Source organism: Orycteropus afer, unplaced genomic scaffold, assembly GCF_000298275.1.
Source record: "Orycteropus afer afer isolate SDZICR_OR568_19922 unplaced genomic scaffold, OryAfe1.0 scaffold00074, whole genome shotgun sequence".
NCBI lineage: Eukaryota > Metazoa > Chordata > Mammalia > Tubulidentata > Orycteropodidae > Orycteropus > Orycteropus afer.
In genome coordinates this window covers 5,757,885-5,777,595 of record NW_006921661.1, presented here as the reverse complement: position 1 = coordinate 5,777,595, position 19,711 = coordinate 5,757,885, and positions in this window count along the sequence as shown.

Below are 19,711 nucleotides of genomic sequence, written 5' to 3'. Positions count from 1 at the left end.
GAAAGAGGTAGCCAGAATACCACTATATCTATTAAAGAAAGTACGTTTATACTTTTAAACCTTGCAACAAAGAAAACACCAGGCCCAGATGACTTCACTGGTGAATTTTACCAATCATTTAAACAACAAATAGTACTGATCTTATCTATCTATCTATCTATTTGAAGATTTGAAATCAGGGACACAAATAGATATATCAATTTTCATTGCAGTTCTATTCACAAATAACCAAAAGCTGGAAATGACCCAAATGTTCAACTGATGAATGGATAAGCAAAATGTACATATACATAAGGAACTCTGGTGGTGTAGTGCCTAAGACATTTGACTGCTAACCAGAAGGTTGGTGATTCAAACCCACCAGCCACTCTGCAGAAGGAATACTGAGCAGTCTACTTCTGTAAAGATTTACCGCCTTGGAAACGTAAAGAGGGTCGCTATGAGTCAGAACCAACTCAATGGCAGTGAGTTTGGTTTTCGGTTTATACGTACACGCAATGGACTACTATCCATCCATAAAAAGAAATGAAATTCTAATACATGTTACAACATGGATGAACCTTAAAAACATTATGCAAATGAAATAAGTCAGACACAAAAAGACGAATATTATATGAGCCCATTCATATGAAGTGTCTAGAATAGGCAAATGCATAGAAACCAAAGTTTATTAGTAGTTACCAGGGGTGAGTGGGAGGAGTAAAGGGGGAATTAGCTATTACTTAAGGAGTATTGAGTTTCTGAACTCAGATTGATGAAGAAATTTGGAGACAGGTTGTGGTAATGGTTGCCCAACATGGTGAACGCAATTAATGTCACATGTAAGAAAGGTTGAGGTGGCAAATATCTTGGCATATCACAATAATAATAAAGACTTCATTCTGTATAACTCTACTTGTATTAAATTCTAGAAGAGGTCAAATATAGTTACAGGAAGCAAATCCATGGTTGTCAGGTGCAGAGGGGAAGGGAGGGGATTGACTGCAAAGGTACACAAACAAACTTTCCAACATTTGATGGAAATGCTCCCTAAACTGATTGTGGTGGCACAACAGTATACATTTGTCAAAACTCATTGAATTATGACTTAACACTGGTGAACTTCTATTTTGTATATGAAAAAAAAAAATTTAAGGTATGACATTCACTGGAGATTGAAGCTAGGAGCACAGAGGAGCAACTGCAGAGAACAGGCTAAAAAGAACAACTGTGAGGAAGAATAGAACAACCTCCTGTTTGCCTCTGAAAAATTAAGAATGAAAAGAGCCAGTGTCCTCTACTGTTCGACTAGGGCCCTAAGGTTAGGACACCAGCCCCGCAAAGCTCCTTTCACAAGGTGAAAGCTGGCAGAGATCCCGGGAGCCATTCCATTGAAGGTGGAATCATGTCTGCTTTTCTCCATTGTGTTTCCACTACTCAGGACAGTGGCTGGCACATAGTAGGTGCTCGATACTAAATAGTTTTGGTTCCTCTCCTCCAACTGCTCCTCTGTTGCCTTCCCAGGCAGTGGCTCTTTCCTGGTTGTGTGAGCTGGGAGCTGATACTTAGCTCTCCATCCAAGGCTGCAGGCAGGCCTTGCCCACCCCATCCCCACCCTATGCCATTGGCCAGAGGCAGGATTACTGTGCCGCATCCAGAGATAATGTGCTCTGCAATGGCAGCCAGCTGTTGTCATGAAAGCAGTGGGAAGAGGAAACCCAGAGAGAAGTTCTGAGCTGTAGGGTGACATGAACAGACATTTTGGGGACTTCATCTTACTGAGTAGAAAGTGGAATGACACATTGAGAATGGAGGCAGCAAGACAATGAGATGATGGATACTGTGACCTGGGGAGAAGGTATGACCCCTCTGGGAGGAGCGTGGAGGATACAGAGGGAGAGAGAAGCTAGAAAAACTTACCCTGACCCTTTTGCTCTTTGAATTCTCGGTCCTAGGTGTTCAAGATAAGGGTTTGTAAGAGTCTTTCCTCAGACCAGTTAGAAATTTTATGAGGCCCAGTGCAAAATAAAAATTCAGAGCTCCTTGTTCAAAAATTGAGAATTTCAAGATGGTTAGAGCAGGCCCACAGAGAGGGTAGCATGTCAGTGAAGACTTGAAGGAAGTGAGAAGTGAGTCATATGACTATCTGGGGGAAGCATGTCTCACAGAGAGACACCAAGGCAGGGGTGGGACCGGCCTTGGGAAGACAGGTAAAGTTGCCAGTGCAGCTGGAAAAGAGGGCACCGTAGGGGGAGGAGGAGTCGAGGTCAAAGAGTTAAAGACCTTATATATAGACAGTTGTAAGGATGTTGCCTTTCACTTTTAAGATGGGAAGCACTTGAAAGAGAATTGGGGATAAATAGCACAGGGTCCTGCATAGGGTTGCCAGATTGAAAAAAAAAAAAAAAAAGACATTAAATTAAATTGAATGTCATATAAATGAAAAATAATACTTTAAATATATCCAGGTAATATTTTTAATTAAAAAAAAAATTATCTGACATTCAAATTTAACTTTGTTGTTGTTGTTATGTGCCGTCGAGTCGGCCCCGACTCATAGCGACCCCTCCTTGGGTTTCTGAGGCAGTATCACTACGGAAGTAGGATTGCCCAACCTTCCTTCCGAGGAGTGGCTGGTGGGTTTGAACCGCCAACCTTCTGGTTAGCAGTCAAGTGCTTTCGCCACTATGCTACCAGAGCTCCTCAAATTTAACTAGATGTCCTATTTTATGTGGCAACCCTAACAGATGACTCCTGTCTCCTCCATAACCTGGGGCTCCTGGAGATGACCCAGGCTCAAGGTTCTTCCAGGAGAGTGGTTCTCAAACTTTAACCTCCATCAGAATCACCTGAAAGTCTTGTTAAAGCACAGATTTTCTGATTGATAAGTCTCAAGTGGAACCCAAGAATTTGCATTTCTAACAAATTCCAAGGTGATGCTAATGCAGTGATGCATGATGGCCACCAGAGGGCACAAGTACCCACTGGCCAGCCCCAGGACCCCTGCCCATCGTCTTGGGGCTTGCCTTACACCTTTGCTGAACATTTGCTCTGCACCTGACCAAGTCCATGATGCTAAAGATGACAAAGAGGTGGGTCAGACTCGGTCCCTGTCCTTGAGGGGCTCAGAGTCTGGAGAGGAAAGTAGATGTGTTAACTAGAAATTACAATCAATGCTGAGATCGAAGGAAGCACCAGACTGTGGGAGATAAGAGGGGCAGGCTTCTTGGAGGAGCTTGTTGCCAAAATTGACCTTGTCCTCCCCTGAGCCATCCAAGTAGGGAGAAGAGAAAGGGTGCTTTGCGCATAGCAATCCACAAAATACAAGGACACACAGGCTGGAAAACACAGGGAAGGCTGGAGAAGGAGGGCAGAGTAGGAAAGAGAATTGGGGGGTGAATAGCCTGGCGAGGCTGATGGGCTGTGAAGAGCTTGACACCAGGTTGAGTGGCTGGATCTTGAGGGTCCCAGGGAGACCCAGGAGGTTTTTAAGTAGATACATTGTTACAGTGATTCTCCTGGCAACAGGGTAGAGGAGGGGTGAAAGGAAAGACCAGCCAGCCATAGGCAGGCTAGAGGGGAGGCTGGTGCTTGGTCTAGGGAAGAGATGACGAGTCAAAACCAGGGTGGCAATAGTCTCATCCATTCATTGCATGCATTTATGGAACTCCTTTGGGCCAGGCCTTGGGTTGGGTGCTGGATGCTAGACTTGATGGTAATTGAGACAGGCAGTTCCTGGCCTCCTGAATGAGTTTACATTGTAACAGGGCAGGCTGTCATCTAGCTGCACAGTGAGCCAACCAGTTACAGCTATGGTGTCTGAGGGAGAGGCACAAGAGATGCTAAAGAAGCCAAATGGCAGGGTCTGGGCAGAGGTTGAGGGGAGGGTGGGAAGTGGGGGGCATCTCCCAGGAGAGCCCCTGACCTGAGCATTCTGACCTAGTGAGCACAGACGCCTCATTCAGCCCGACCCTGGCGCCCTCCCCACTGAGGCCCAGAGCTAACAATATGGCCATTGAAGGCTTCTGCCACAGCCCGAGGTCCAGCCTTTCCTGACCCCATCCTCCCTCAGCCAGACAATCCTGGCCTTCAGTGAGGAAGAAAGAGTGGCTTATGTGCAGGTAGCATGGGCTCAGCCCACTCCTCCTCCAGAGGCAGCCTGGCCCCCAGCCCCAGGTGAGTGCCGCAGCAGGTACCTCCTTCACACCTCCATGGCTCTTGTGCTAGACATGTGAAGAGTCAGCCAGGTAGAAGCGGAAGAGTGTGTTAAACCACTTTAAGAGCTAAAGGGATGCCCTGTAGGGGGTTGTCCTGGATGCTTAGGGTTCTTGGAGCACACCATGTTTACAGAGGTAAGGTTGGCCTCACAGATAAAGTTGATTAAAATCAAGCTAACTAGAACATTACTTCCTAGAAGACTGGCCTGGCCTTCTTGATCATTATGGCCTCAGGGCCTTTGCATATACAGTTCCCTCTGCTCAAGATGCTCTCCTCCCACCCCAGGGTTTTCACAGGGTTGGCTTCTATGGTAAGGTGGTGTAGTGCTTAGGGTATTTGACTGCTAACCAGAAGGCTGGCTATTCAAACCCACCAGCCACTCCTCAGAAGGAAGGTTGGGCAATCTACTTCCGTAGAGATACTGCCTCGGAAACCCAAAGAGGGGTCACTATGAGTCGGATCTGACTTGATGGCAGTGAGTTTGGTTTTGGTTTGGTAGAGATGCCACATCCTAATCCTGGAACCTGTGAATATGTTACCGTATATGGTAAAAGGGACTTTACAGATGTGATTAAGTTAAGCATTTTTTATTTTATTTTATTTTGTTGTGATTTGGGTGAAAGTTTACAGAGCAAATTCATTCTCCATACAGCAGTTCATACACATTTTGTTTCATGATATTAATTGCAATCCCCATAATATAACAACTCTTTTCCCATTTCCTCCCTGTGGTTACCTTTTCCCTGTGTCCTTCTCTCCTATGCATTCCTGCCCCCTGAGCTTTCTCCCTGTGCAAATACTGTCCTTCTGATCTCCCAAGGTTGATTATTCTAAGAAGTGTACCTACCTGGTGTAAATGTTCACCTTGTATGCCTGTCTATTAAGTATTTTGAGATGGGGAGATTATCCTCATTTTGTGAGCAGCCCAATATAGTCACCAGGGTCTTTATCAGAGGGAGGCAAAAAGTCCAGTCAGAGAGGGAGATGTGAGGACAGAAGCAGAGGTGAGAGAAAGAGATTTGAAGATGCTGTGCTGGTGGTTTTCAAGATGGAGCAAGGGGTCATGAGCCAAGAAATGTAGGTGGTATCTAGAAAGTGGAAAAGGCAGGGAAACAAATTGTCCCGTAGAAGAAAGTCCTGCCAGGGCCTGGACAGGGCAAACAAAGGGATGACTTGTAGGCAGTGTTTATAATTTGGGCAATCCCAGAGTTCTTGGCAACACTGAGGCCAGCACGGGCCTCCAGGTGCCCTCGCAGGTATGGCCCAGTGAACAGAAACCCTAGTTTCAAGCCAGGAGACTTGCCTTCAAATCCAGGCCCTATCATTCCAGAACTTCAGTTTCCTCATCTGCAAACTGGGGGATTAAATTGTCCAACTCCCAGCGGGGTACAGGAGTTAATGTAAAGTGTGAGAGCTAGTGCATTTTGGTCTATGCCTGATTTGGGTGTGCGGATTGGTCAGTTGTGCCCATGTGACCTCTTCCTGCTCCAGCCCCAAACTCAATTCTTTTTCATGACCCTTCATCCCCACTTGAGAGATGGGAAACGGAGGCTCTGTTATGGATTAAATTGTGTGCCCCCCGAGATATGTGCCGAAATTGTAACCTCTATACCTTTAGAGAGGCGCTCTGGTGGTACAGTGGTTAAGCACTTGGATGCTAACCAAAAGGTCAGCTGTTTGGGCCCCCCAGCCATTCTGCGGGATACAGTCTGCTTCCGTAAAGATACTTTGTTGTTCTTGTTAGGGGCCGTCCAGTAGAGTTTGCCTCAGAGTGACCCTGTGTACACCAGAATGAAACACTGTCTGCTTCTGTGCCAGACTCACAATCATGTCTATGATTGAGCCCACTGTTGTAGCCACTGTGCCAATTCATCTTGTTGAGGATTTTCTTCTTTTTCACTGACCTTCTACTGAGTAAGGAGCTCTGGTGGCACAGTGCCTAAGGCATTTGACTACTAACCAGAAGGTTGGTGGTTCAAACCCACCAGGCATTCCACAGAAGGACGATAAAACGCTCCAGCCGCTCTGCAGAAGGAAGATGGGGCAATCTACTTCCAAAAAGATTGACCGCCTTGGAAAGCCAATGGGGGTTGCTATGGCAGTGGGTGGTTTGGTTTTTTGGTTTTGATCTCTACTGAGTATGATATCCTCTCCAGGGACTGGTTCCTCCTGATAACATGTCCAAAGTAAGCTTTATGTTTGGTTAATGAGGCCGTATCAGTGTCGAGTGTGTGTTAAACCCACTCATTTTTGAGATATAAAAAGAGTGGATTAGGCGCAGAGAAACAAACACAAATGGGGAGAAGCTCCATGCCACTTGGAGATCACCAAGGAATGTCAAGAATGCTAGAGGGGCTGACTCAAGGATTTTCTCCCCTTGCAGACACAGCAAGTCTTCCCCTAAAGCCAGAGCCCTGAATTTGGGAAGATTAAGCCCTCAGCTGCTCCCTGAAAGGTTGGTGGTTTGAAACTACCCAGCAGCTCTGAGGGAGAAAAACCTGGTGATCTGCTCCCATAAAGATTACAGCCTACTAGAGCTGACAGGGGGCAAGGTGGTGGTCACTGCTTGGTCACAGCCAGCTACCCAGAGGGACCGAGTAGTTGAACCTGTGGGCTTGGGACCATAGTCGCAGGGGACATCAAGCTCAATTGGCATAACATACTACACAAAACATTGTCCTACCTCCTACTTTGGCAAGCAGCGACTAGGATCTTAAAAGCTTGCAAGCAACCGTCTAGATGCAACGATGGGTCTCTCCCCGTCCAGAGCAAAGAAGAATGAAGAAAACCAAAGATTCATGGAAATAATTAGTCCTAGCGACTGGTATACCATGTGATCTGCAGCCTCTATGACTATGAGACCAGAAGAACTAGATGGTGCCCAGCTACCACTGTCAACCACTTAGAGTGGGATCTATGTAGGAGATCCTGGATAGAGAGGGAGAACAATATGGAACAAAACTCAAAATCATTTGGGGGAAAAAAGGGGGGGACCAGGTTTGCTGGTCTGATAGAGCCTGGTGGAACCACTGAGACTATGGCCCCTAGCTGCCCTTCAGGTCTGGAATTGAACCCATAACTGTGGCTTCCAGCCAAACAAAAGACAGGCATATGAGTTGAACATTTACCTGAGGTAGATACACCCCTTGGAGAGAATAATCACGGGAGAAAGAAGGGCTGTTTATGCACAGAGAGACAGCTCAGGGGGCAGGAGTGCATGGAGGGATGGACACACGGAAGAGGTAATTATCGGGAGGAAGTGGGAAGGGAGCTGTTGCATTGGGGTAAATTGTAGTCAATGTCATGAAACAAAGTGTATGTGAACTGCTGTATGGAAAGTGAATTTGCTCTGTAAATTTTCACCCAAATCACACACATACACACACAAAGATTACAGCCTAGAAAACCCTATGGGGCAGTTTTATCTGTCACATGAGTTGAAATCAACTCAGTGGCACCTAACAATGACAAAAAACTGTGAGAAAACAAATTGTTGTTCATTAAGGCCACCTCCCCCCACTTTAGGTCTTTCTGTTAAAGCAGCACTAGATAACTGAGACAGGCTCAGAAGGGTCAGAGACTTGCCCAAAGTCACACACGGAGTTACAGGCTGACCACACACTGGAACCCAGGCCCTGACTCTCAGCCAGAGGTGCAGGCTCTGTGAGTACCTGCTTTACTTCTCTACTTCTCCCTGCTCCTACATCTGGCCTTGGATCACTGCAAAGAACAGTTGGATGTGAGGCATTTGCTGTGCAACCCCCCCCCCCACACACACACACACACGCACTGAGGGCTCTGGGTGCTTGCTCTGAGTCAGAATAGATCTAGAACAGCCTCTGGGCTTGGCTAGGCTGCAGGCCCAGAGCTCCAACCCGCCCTGAGAGCCAAGCCCTCCTCCCTGGTGAAACCTCTGGGCAGCGGCCAGCACAGCTGCATCCCCTCATCAGGGCCTACAATGATAGGCCCACGTTGCATTAGCTCGGCCTGTCTCTGCTCCTCTGCCGCCCCCGCCAGCCAATGGGGTCTGGCCGAGTGTACAGACCCCGGCTCTAGGCGACCCCACCCACCATCCCGGAATCACCACGGCAGCCTGGTCCTCCCTCAGCATTCCCAACCAGGGAGGAGGGAAGAGAGGGAATTGCTGTTCCATGTCATCAGCAGGCCCTTCCTCCCTCTGTGCCCCGCTCCTGCCAGATCCTGCCAGGTCTCCTTTAGTTTCTCTGCCTGGGGGTGGCAGAGCACCCCACACCTTAGCCTGAGATGGGCCTGTCTGTCCCAGCCTCTGTTTCTATCACCCTGTGCAATTGATCTACACACATCTTTTATTCCATGGTGTCCACTCTTCCAGGCTACCACTCCCAAATTGTCATCTCCAGCCTAGCCTCTTCTACTGATGCTACAGCCTCCTATGGGTCCCCAGTCCCAGATGACTAGCTCAACACCTTCCCAAGGAGACCATCCCCACCTCCAGGGCCAGCAACCAGAGTCTTCCTTCCCTCCGCCTTCTCCTGGACCCTCCCTGTCCAACCTATGCCCTCTCCGGCCCCATGATCCTTGGGTTATGGTGGCATTCTCTCTGGTCTCCCCCTCTCACTCTTGTCCCCCTGTCCATTCTCCACTGAGCAGGCAGAGTGCTTTAATTAATTAATTAGTTAGTTAATTAACGTCTGTAACCCTGTACATGGTCATGGGCACACTCTCCCAGGAAGAGTACTTTAAAAACACAAATGCCACCTTGTCATTTTCCTGCTAAATTGTCTTTAGCAGGAAGCTCCAAGCTCCCTGCCCCCCTGAAATTCTGCAAGACCTGCCCCCCAGCTTGTACAGCTTTACTCACACACATTCCTGCTCCCTCACATGGTAACCTTTGTTGAGACTTTCCTGCCCTGCCTGGCTGCTTCCCATGAAATCCTGTCAGGATCTAGCTCAAGTTAGCCGGAGGTCTGAGGCCAGGAGACCTGGGATGGTAGAAAATGCCAAGCCAGGCCAGAGGGATCTTCAGTTTTCCATCTTTCCCAGGACCTACAGTAGGTGTCAAGATGTCCTGCCAGGCCCAGCACATCCCAGCCCCGGTCCCACAGACAGGGCCTTCAAGCCAGAGCCTGACCTCTTGCTGGATATTTCTTTTTTATTCACTTTATTGATTTTTGAAAAACTAATCTCTGGTGGCGTAGTGCCTAAGCTATTTGACTACTACCCAGAAGGCTGGTGGTTCAAAGCCACCAACCACTCCTCGGAAGGAAGACTGGGCAATTTACTTCCGTAGAGATGCTGCCTTGGAAGCCCAAGGAGGGATCGCTATGAGTTGAATCCACTCAAGAGCAGTGAGTTTGGGTTTTTTTTTTTTAATCACAAAAGTCATATATGGTGTTGAAAAATTCAAAGAAGCCGAAAGGAGAGACTAAAGATGACCTGTATCCTCATCTGACATTATATTAAACCATTTAAAAAAGCATTTCCTTCCAGCCTTTTCTAAAAATATTTTGCATACATAACAGCCACAACAATGGGCTCAAACATCAAAGGTCATGGAAATGGATGTTTTGTTCTGTTATATAAAGAGTCGCCATGAGCCGGAGCTGGCTTGACACCAACTAACAATTATTATTTATGTATTAAATACTAGCTCATTTAAAAATTCTTCAAACAGTAGCAATATTTTAAAAACCAAGTGGGAAGGAAGCAGTCACTATCTCAACACCCGTGAGTTTTTAAAAATTATTTCATTTTGTTGTTAAAAATATATCCAGCAGAACATATACGAATTCAACAATTTCTGCATGTTCAGTTCAGTGACATTGATTACATTCAAATGGTGCAACCATTCCCATCTTCCTTTTCCTTTGTTTCTTGTTCCTCCCCCATCAATGTCATCTCACTGCCCCTAAATTTCCTGTCTTTTGAGTTGCAATTGTCAGTTTGATTCCTTTTTGATCTTTGTGTGTGTGTGTGTGTGTGTGTGTGATTTGGGTGGAAGTTTACAGAGCAAATTCACTTTGCATCCAGCAGTTCACATACCCTTTGTCTCATGACATTGACTACAGTTTACCACAATGCAACAGCTCCTCATCCCTTATTGATCTTAAAAGAGTGCCATTCTCAAGGCAGACATTCTTTTTTTTTTTTAAGAATTTTTTTTTTTTTAAATTGTGATTTGGGTGAAAGTTTACAGAGCAAATTCACTTTCCATACAGCATTTCACACACACGTTGTCTCATGGCATTGACTACAATTTACCCTCATGCAACAGCTACCCTCCCACTTCCTCCCGATAGTTACCTCTTCCCTGTGTCCATCCCTCCATGCACTCCTGCCCCTGAACTGTCTCCCTGTGCATAAACAGCCCCTCTTTCTTCCATGATTGCTCTCTCCAAGGGGTGTATCTACCTCAGGTAAATGTTCAACTCATATGCCTGTCTTTTGTTTGGCTGGAAGCCACAGGTATGGATTCAATTACAGACCTGAAGGGCAGCTAGGGGTCATAGTCTCATGGTTCCACCAGGCTCTATCAGACCAGCAAACCTGGTCCACCTTTCTTTTTTTTTCCAAATGATTTTGAGTTTTGTTCCACATTGTTCTCCCTCTCTATCCAGGATCTCCTACATAGATCCCCCTCCAAGTGGTTGACAGTGATAGCTGGGCACCATCTAGTTCTTCTGGTCTCATAGTCATACAGACTACAGATTGCATGGTGTACCAGTCGCTAGGACTAATTATTTCCATGAATCTTTGGTTTTCTTCATCCTTCTTTGCTCTGGACAGGGAGAGACCAATCGTTGCATCTGGATGGCTGCTTGCAAGCCTTTAAGATCCTGGTCGCAACTTGCCAAAGTAGGAGGTAGAACAACGTTTTGTGTATTATGTTATGCCAATTGATCTTGATGTCCCCTGCGACTATGGTCCTGAGCCCACAGGTTCAACTACTTGGTCCCTTTGGGTAGCTGGCTGTGACCAAGAAGTGACTACAACCTTGTCCCTTGTCAGCTCTACTATAACCCTGGAAATTCTTACAGAACATACAAATACACTTGTAGAACCATTGTCTGCCAACCCTATACATGGTCTTGGGTATACTCCCTGCTGCATAGACATACCTAATAGTTCAGCATGCCCACCCATCTACCCACCCATATACCTGTGTTTAAGGCAGACATTCTTTACTAATTAAGCTAAACTGCTGTTTGGTTTCAACAGGACTTCAAGAGATGTTTTTGGTTTAAGGTTTAAAGATTATTTCAGGTCAGTAGTTTCAGGGGTTCATCCAGGCTTGATGACTCCAGAAAGTCTGGATTCTGTAAGAATTTGAAATTCTGTTCTGAATTTTCCCCCTTTTGATCAAGATTCTTCTAAAGACTCTTTGATCAAAATCTTCATTTATGTTAGCTAGGCACCACCCAGTTCTGGTCTCACGGCAAAGGGGGCAGTTGTTCATGGAGGTAATCAGCCACACATTCCAGATCCGCCTCCATTCCTAACTCCCCTTCCTCTGTTGCTCCAGGTGACTAGAGACCAGTTGTTGTAAGTTGGGTGGCTAATAGTAAGCTTTTAAGACCCCAGGCACTACACAATGAACCGGGAGATAGAAAAGAAGCACTAAACACATTAATAGGCCAGTAACCTGGAATGTTCCGTGAAAACGTCAACTCCAAACCAAAAAACCAAATCACATAAGGTGTTTGGGTGTACATAAGTCCACTGTGACTTTTTGGTGAAGTGTGAACATTCTCCCAGATGTCTGTACCTCTGCACATAGAATTTTCATAAATACACTGTTTTAGAAACTGCTTTATTTTCAATTTGACAACCTGTAGAGCTTTCTCTACAAGAGAATTAATGCAACCTCCCTCTTTTTGAAAGGAGCTCTGGTGGGGCAGTGGTTAAAGCATTTGACTGCTAACCAAAAGGTTGGAGGATGGAGCCCACCAGTACTGACAAACATGGTTTCCAATTCTTTTCTGTTGCAAACAAGGCTGTAATGAACACCCTTGTACATGTACCTGTGCTCTTATTTTTATAAAAGCATTTCCTCTAAGCTAAGTTCCTAAAAGTTCCTAAAAGGAAGCTAAGTTCCTAAAAATTGAATTTTTGTTGCAAAAAGAACACAAAAATTTCAAATTTAAAAATATGTATGAATAGGTAATGCATTCATATAGTCCAAAAACATTCATAAGGGAGGACAGAGTCTTTTCGTGGTCCTTTCCTTCCATCCAGTTCTTCCCCTGCCTGGCAACAAATGTTATCAGTTTCCTCTGATAACATTTATTATAAACTGATAACAAATGTTAGCAGTTTCCTCTGATGTGACCTTCCACAGATACTCTGCATCTTTAAGCAATTAGAAATACTCCCTCATCTTTTTTATTTTTATTTTTTGACCATACTATGCTCTGTGTTCTTGGATTTACTGTTCCACTGTAAGAGATCAAATGGGCAGTATTAGTACATAGTAAAGGTTCTCACTCTGTTTTTCCTAGCTTAATGGGATCCCCACCCCCTACTGGACAGTTAGGTTGTCTCCAGCTTTTGCTATTACAGTGAAATCTGTGAAAGCTGGAAACCACAGGACTGCTTTGTTTTTCCAAATCTTGCAAGTTTCCCACCTTCAACAGGGTGGAAAACTAAGAAAAAACCAAAACATACTCACTGCCATCCAGTCGATTCCAACTCATAGCAACCCCTTTTGGGTTTGCGAGGTGGTAAATCTTTACGGAAGTAGATTGCCCAGTCTTCCTTCTGCAGAGTGACTGGTGAGTTTATACCACCAAACTAGCAGTCAAATGCCTTTTTTCAATCACTTTCTATTAATGGAAAATGGTTGAGTTTTCCTTCTCTGGTAGGTTTCTGCCTTAGAAAGATTCCAGCTATCACAGGTTTTACTGTATAAACAAAGTTGCAGGGAATTATTCACTGACACTTTTAAAGCTCACAGTGCAAACTGCTTTCTAGAAAGTGTGCCAGTTTCTCCACTAGCCAGTGGTATGTAGGAACCCTTCTTCCTATTCTTTTTTCTTTCTTTTTTTTAAATTGTGTTAACTATACAGGTAACAAAACATTTGTCATTTCAACAGTCTTTACAGTTCAATGACATTAAATATGTTCATTGTGCTGTTCAGCCACCATTTAAAAAAAAATTTTTTATTGTACTTTATGTGCAAGTTTACAGAGCAGTTTGTTTTACATTCTACATTACATGTACATTTAGTTTTACTCCCCATGTACCATCCCCAAACCTAACCCAATCTCCCCTCCCTGCCCAGTAAACCTCCCCTCTCGTGCCCCTCATAATTATGCACTCCTTGTGTCCTGCGTTTCCTCCCTGCAAATGTTGCCCCTTTGGTGCCCTGTGGCTGATTGCTCCAAGGGATGCATTACCATAGAGTATGTGGATGTATCACCCTGGGTTGAGTGGCCTGTGTGTACATCTTACATCTTGTTTTCTATTGGGCTGAGAGCCAGGCTCTGGGAGTGAGTTTTATTCCAAGCCCAGAATGTATCCCAGGGCCATAGTATTGGGGGTCTCACCAGACTCCATCTGACCAGTAATTCTGATCATTATTGAGTTTTTAGATTTTGTTCCACATTTTCCTCCCATTCCATGCAGATCTCCAGATTTGCTCCTTTCCTGAGTGATTGGCATTGGTAGCTGGGCACCATCTAGTTCTTCTGGTCTCAAGGGTCATTGTGTCCTAGGGCTGATTGCTTTCAAATGCCCTTGGATTTTTTTTTTTTTTTTCACTCTTTTTTGCTTCTGGTGATGGAAGACTATTAGCTGCATTTTAGATGGCTGCTTGAAAACTTTTAAGACCCCAGTCACTACTCACCAATGTAAGATAAGGAACAAGATTTTTATGTATTTTGTCATGCCAATTGAGTCTGGTGTCCCCCAGTACTATGGTCCTGAGCTGGTAGATCCATTGCATCTCTCTCCCACAGTGTCTGGCTGTCTGTGAGGGATTACTCTATGTCTGTCTGCTGTTGTTTCTCTAAGGTATCTGTGCAAGATTAGCCTGCACTGAATCTAGCCTTGGCCTAGAGTATACTCCTGTTCACTGACCCCCATCTGATCCTCTCGGATGTTTATGTGTTTATCTATAGCCTGGTGTTTGGTGTTAATCAGCCACCATTATTAACTGTTCCCTTCTTCCTGTTTTAAATAAACTCCCTCAGATCCTTCCAAATCCTTCTCATAACCCCATGTTATAGATGAAGCTGCTGAGGTACAGAGGGGTACAGTGACTCTCCAAGGCCACACAATGAGTCTGTGGCAGGGACAGATCTTGACTCGCAGGCTGGGTTCTCCCCCTTGGCCAGGCTGCCATCCTGTGCCTGTGCCTCCCAGGAAAATCCCCACTCCAGTCACCGCCCTTGGCTATGTTCATATGTATGTGCAAGGCCAAGAATGGGTGGAATCGACGGCTGAGGGTGTTCTGAGGAGAGCAGGGGTCCTCAGAGTTGCCTTCTTATGGACTTGACCAGATGGTAAGGGGGGGAAAGGGCTCCCTGGAGGGGGCGAGGAGGTGAGCAGAGGCAGGGAGTGGAATTCCTACTGGCATTTTAAAATTCATTTGTGCTTCTCACAGCCTTGGGATAATTATTTCTATTCTACAGAGTGGGGAACTCCATCATGGGTACATAGGTAGAAAGTGGCAGAGCTGGAAAAGGATTCCCAGCCCCTGGACCCCAAAAAGAGGGCTTTTTGTACTCCATAATACTGGGCGGGGGTGGGGGGGAGGGCAGGGAGTGGGAGGAAGACTAGACTGAAGCAGATTAGCACTGAGGGGGTCAGAGCTCAGGGTATAAGAGTTACTAGGTCCCTTTTCTCAGTGTCAGAAATGCTGAGACAAGGAGGGCAGCTCCGAGGCTGACCTGGGCATCACTGCTGTTACCTACCACTGCTGTTGCTCTCACAGGGTGCTTGGAGGAGAGGGAAAAGGCTGGGAGGAGGAGTAGGTGGTGTGAGACAATGAATGGAAGGGCAGGACACTACCAACCATGCTATCAGAGCTACAGGCCTGGCCTTGCAGGCAGCTGGAGCAACTTCCCTTCCTGGGGGGCTAGGAGGGTGGGCTGGGAGCTCCCAGTCCCCCCAGAAATAAAATGTGCTTTCCCACCTCCAAATTCACCTGACTTAAACTTTCTCTAGGAGCTTTCTCCCCTGCTGTGGCCCTAAACAAGTAGAAGGCCTCCTCTGCTCAGGAGCACTAAGGAACTGGGCTGGCAAACCAGCAAGGTGATGAGGGCTTCTTCAGGGGCCATTGGCAGCCACAGAAGAGTTTTGAGCTGGTGCAGTGGATGGAGCTGTAGGCTGGGGACAGGATACTGTGTTCTGTACCTGGCTCATTCCATTTCCCATGAGAACAATATCCTTGCCTTGTCGAGATTTTGCACAGAGCACCTGAACCACACATAGAGAGAGGTGCTGTATTTCTTAAGGTAAGGGCACAAGGGAATGTCAATAGGCAGGGAGTGGAAGGAGAACTTTGGAGAAGTCACATCCTCTCATTTTACAAAAGAGAAACTGAGCCCAGAGAGGGGAAGTGACTTCCTCCAAGGTTTCACAGCAAATAAGGGGTGAAGAGATGACCATGGGATCCCTGACTTTCTGGCTGTAACCCTTTACCTGTTTCCCTTGAGTCTATGCCTGTGCATATCCTTGTTAGGCACTGTTCTGGTTACCTGGTGCCACACTGACAGGAATATACTACAAATGGGATGGCTTGAACAAAGTGGAATTTATTCTCCTACAGTTTGGAGGCTTTAAGTCTGAGTTCAAAGTGCCAGGCTCTAGGAGCTGAGTGAAAGCCCCTCAGCCTTGGGCTTCAGCTCTGCCTCCTGTTCCCGGCCCACTGAAGCTAGAGGCCTTTTTTACTCAGCTACTGGCTGCTGAGGCTGCCAAGCCCAAGGTTGACAAGTGAAAAGGCACAGTCCCGATATTACCAAACCACATGGCAGGCCATTAATTCAAGTCCATTGAAAGTTCCAAGGTCAACAGAGCATGTCAGGCTGCTGAACAACAACACGGCTACATGCAGGGTTCAAGAGTGCCATAAGCTAGAGACCATTCCCAAAGCTGTTTCTTATATTTGGGAAGCAGACCACATCCGTAAAGCAGCTACTCAGCTGCTTGTGGTAGATCCCACCATAGAGCTCATTGCCAGTCTCATCATGGGGAATAACTACCACCAGCTGCCCAGCCACTCAACCAGGCCCAGCCAAGTTGACACACAACCTTAACTACTACAGGCACACATGTGTGTGCCATGTGTGGTGCCTTTGGGTTGCTGGAGAGTTACACAGACATGTGTGTATATGGACTGCATGAGAGTCCTGCCCCTAGTGATGTGTACTTGGCACGTGAGTGGGCGGACATGTGTGTATATAGCATGTTAGTGGGCATGTGTCTCGAGTGTTGTATTGTTTGTGTGTTAAATATCTGTGGGTGATTGTGAGTTCCTGTGTGACCTCACAACAGCAGGTCACAACAGCGGGAGCGCATGGGGTGGGAGTGGAGGCAGGCTTGCTCTAGGAGGCAGAGCAGAGGAAGCAGTGGCTGAGCTCCCGCCCACCCCTTCACCCAGCCTCCCACTCTCCTACGTGGCAGTATGGGGAGGGGGTGGGGCGGACAGCCCATTTGGTCGCATGGCCCCACACTTCACCAGAGAGAATCAAAGATTGCAGAAAACTTGTTTCCCTGACTCATGCCTTGAGCTGAGAGCACATTCTTGGCTCCAAGATAGCAGCTCAAAGAAGAGCTGTCTGTGACAGAACTGGCTCCCTGAGAGACCGCTGACTCGGCCCTCTGCGGGGGCCCGTTTTTTCCCATGTAAAGAGGAGAAGAGGATTAAACTTCTCTCCAAACTATGTCCTATATTTAAAAGTGAGATAATGTTTAGGGTGCCTAGCTCAGGGAGTGACCACAGCAAAGTGGCCCATAAATGTTATGCCTATCTCTTCCACTCCCTTCCCATGAACATGGAACAGTGAAGCAGAACTTGTTTTAAGTTCCAATTCTGACTCTAACTTGCTGTGTGACCTTGAGCATGCTGTCTAGCTTCTCTGGTCCTCAATTAAAAAGGGGAAAAGTCTTACTTATTGTGACAATTAAATATGGAAATGTGCTTGGATCTTAGATGACATGTTATTTTCTGTCCTACGATTCAATGGGGGTGAGGAGTTCATGAATCTAGCCCCTGGAGCCAGAGAAAGTTTCTGCAAACCTGGTAGAACTGGGCTTGCCTACCTCATGGGTCAATCAGAGGGTGGTATGGGGATAAGAGGATTGGGGATCCATGGTGTAGACTCTGCCCAGTTCCACTTTGACTCTGTTGTGTGACCTTGGGAAATTCCTGTACCTCTCTGGGCTTCAGTTTTCCTCTCTGTACAATGTGGGTGCAGTTGGGCTCAATGGTTTTGTCTTTCCCGCTGCCCATACTTCTTGGGACCTAGAGGATTCCAGTGGGGCTCTTGCATCGCAGCAGGAACGTTACTGCAGGGAGCTGAAGACACTGGAAGTATCCAGACCAAATGCTGGAGTTTCACGGCATTTCGGAGTCTTCCCTCAAACTCAAAATGTGCTTTTCCAGAAAGTGCAGCCTCAGAGTGTGGGGGGAGGGCCTCAGTCAGCTTGCCAGGATTGGTCTCAGAGCTAAGAATAATGTGGCAAAGGCTCTTGAAATTTTTTTGGCTGATCCTGGAAATTTAAAGGAGCCGTTACCTTTCTTTTCTCAGGGAGGTCAGGCTCAGGACAATCAGCCTCTTCCCATCACACTCTCAATGGCATACTTAACGGATGTCCTGGTGTCTATTTGGTGCCATGACCTGAGTGGGTGCTGGGGACTCAGAGGGAGGAGGAGAAGGCTGTATCCTTCCAGAGCCTCAGGGACACTCAGTGACAATACAGGGTGATGACACAGTGATAATGCGGTGGGATAGGCTGCAGATACTTCTGAGCTACTGTGAGGGTGTGGTGAGACTGACAAGGTCTTTAGAATCCATCTCCTCCCTGGGCCTCAGTTTCCCTATCTGTAAATAGAGAGTATTGCTTCTCTCTACTCTGACCTTCTAGGTTCTGGATATATGTAACAGTATGAGCCTCAATCTACTCTTCTGCAAAGTGGGACAGTCACAGCACTGTCAGCTTAGCCCTTAAGTGCTGGTGAGGTTTAAAAGATCTAAGAGTGTGGAGGAAAGGAAGTCTTCATGGGATTGGAAAATATCTGTGGGATTTTGAAATCTGAACCTGCAGGAAACTGAGGTGAACCCTTCTGTCATTCCGCCAACTTTAATGGAGCCTCTGTGTCCCTGCCCCATCCTTAGCTCACTGAACAAATTACAACCTAAGGCCTGAACCCTGAAGGTCAAGGCAGAGGAAGGTCCTTCTCTTTGGCTGGGGATCCTGGCTATTTTCTTGGTTAGCAAGAACTTATACTTAGGAGTGGTATAAAAAATTAATACTCTCAGCTACTAACAGAAAGGTTGGCGGTTTGAGTCCACCCAGAGGTGCCTTGGAAGAAAGGCCTGGCAATCTATTTTAGAAAAATTGGCCACTGATATGTACCCCATAGAGTGCAGTTCTGTTCTGACTCACATGGGGTTGCGAAGACTGGATGGCAACTTGCTTTTATCCTCAGGAGCAATGCACAGGTGAGGCAGGAGGAAGCACAAGAGGACCAGGACAGCCCCCCCAAAGAGACCGACACCACTCCAAACTTTGTAAGTGGTCAGAAAAAAGAATACAGGATTTCTTCAGAAGGAAGTGAGCTCCCTGTGCCTGGAGGTGTCTGGATGCTTGCCTTTTGGTGATACTGCAGATATTTCTACCTGGGTCTGCAAACAGGGATCCATGGCCTCTGAGATTCCTTCCAACCCAGAGTCTTTCATATTTTTATTCAAAGGCTCCTTGACTCTGAGAATTTAACATTCTAAGATTCTTAAGCTATAGTTAAAGAGTCCATAGACTTCAAGAAGTCTAAGATATCATATTCTGTGATGATCACTTTAGGATCCTAGTCATCTCTGATTCTTTGACCCTGATTCAACGAGTCTGAAGCTTTTGGGACCTAAGATTTCCCACAATCCTTATAATCAGAAGTCTTTAAGCAGCAAAGAGGAGCCCTGGTGGTGCAATGGTTAAGAGCTCAGCTGCTTATTGAAAACTGGTGGTTTGAACTCACCAGCTACTCCATGGGAGAAAGATGTGGCAGTCTGCTTCTGTAAAGATTACAGCCTTAGAAACCCTATGGCACAGTCTGTGTCTACTCTGTCCTTATTGGGTCACTGTGAATTGGAATTGACTTGATTAAACAGATTTGGTTTGTCTTTTTGAGCAGCAATGGCCTAACCCAGACAGACTGAGAAGTTTGCCACCCTCACCAAAGATCCACCCTGCCCCCAGGCCAGAAACCCAGATGATTCATTTGCCAAGGGCTCTGGGATTCATCTGCACTCCAGGATTCAGAGATGTACCTGAAAGAGAAGATACTCAACACAATCTGTTTTTTTTTTTTTTTTT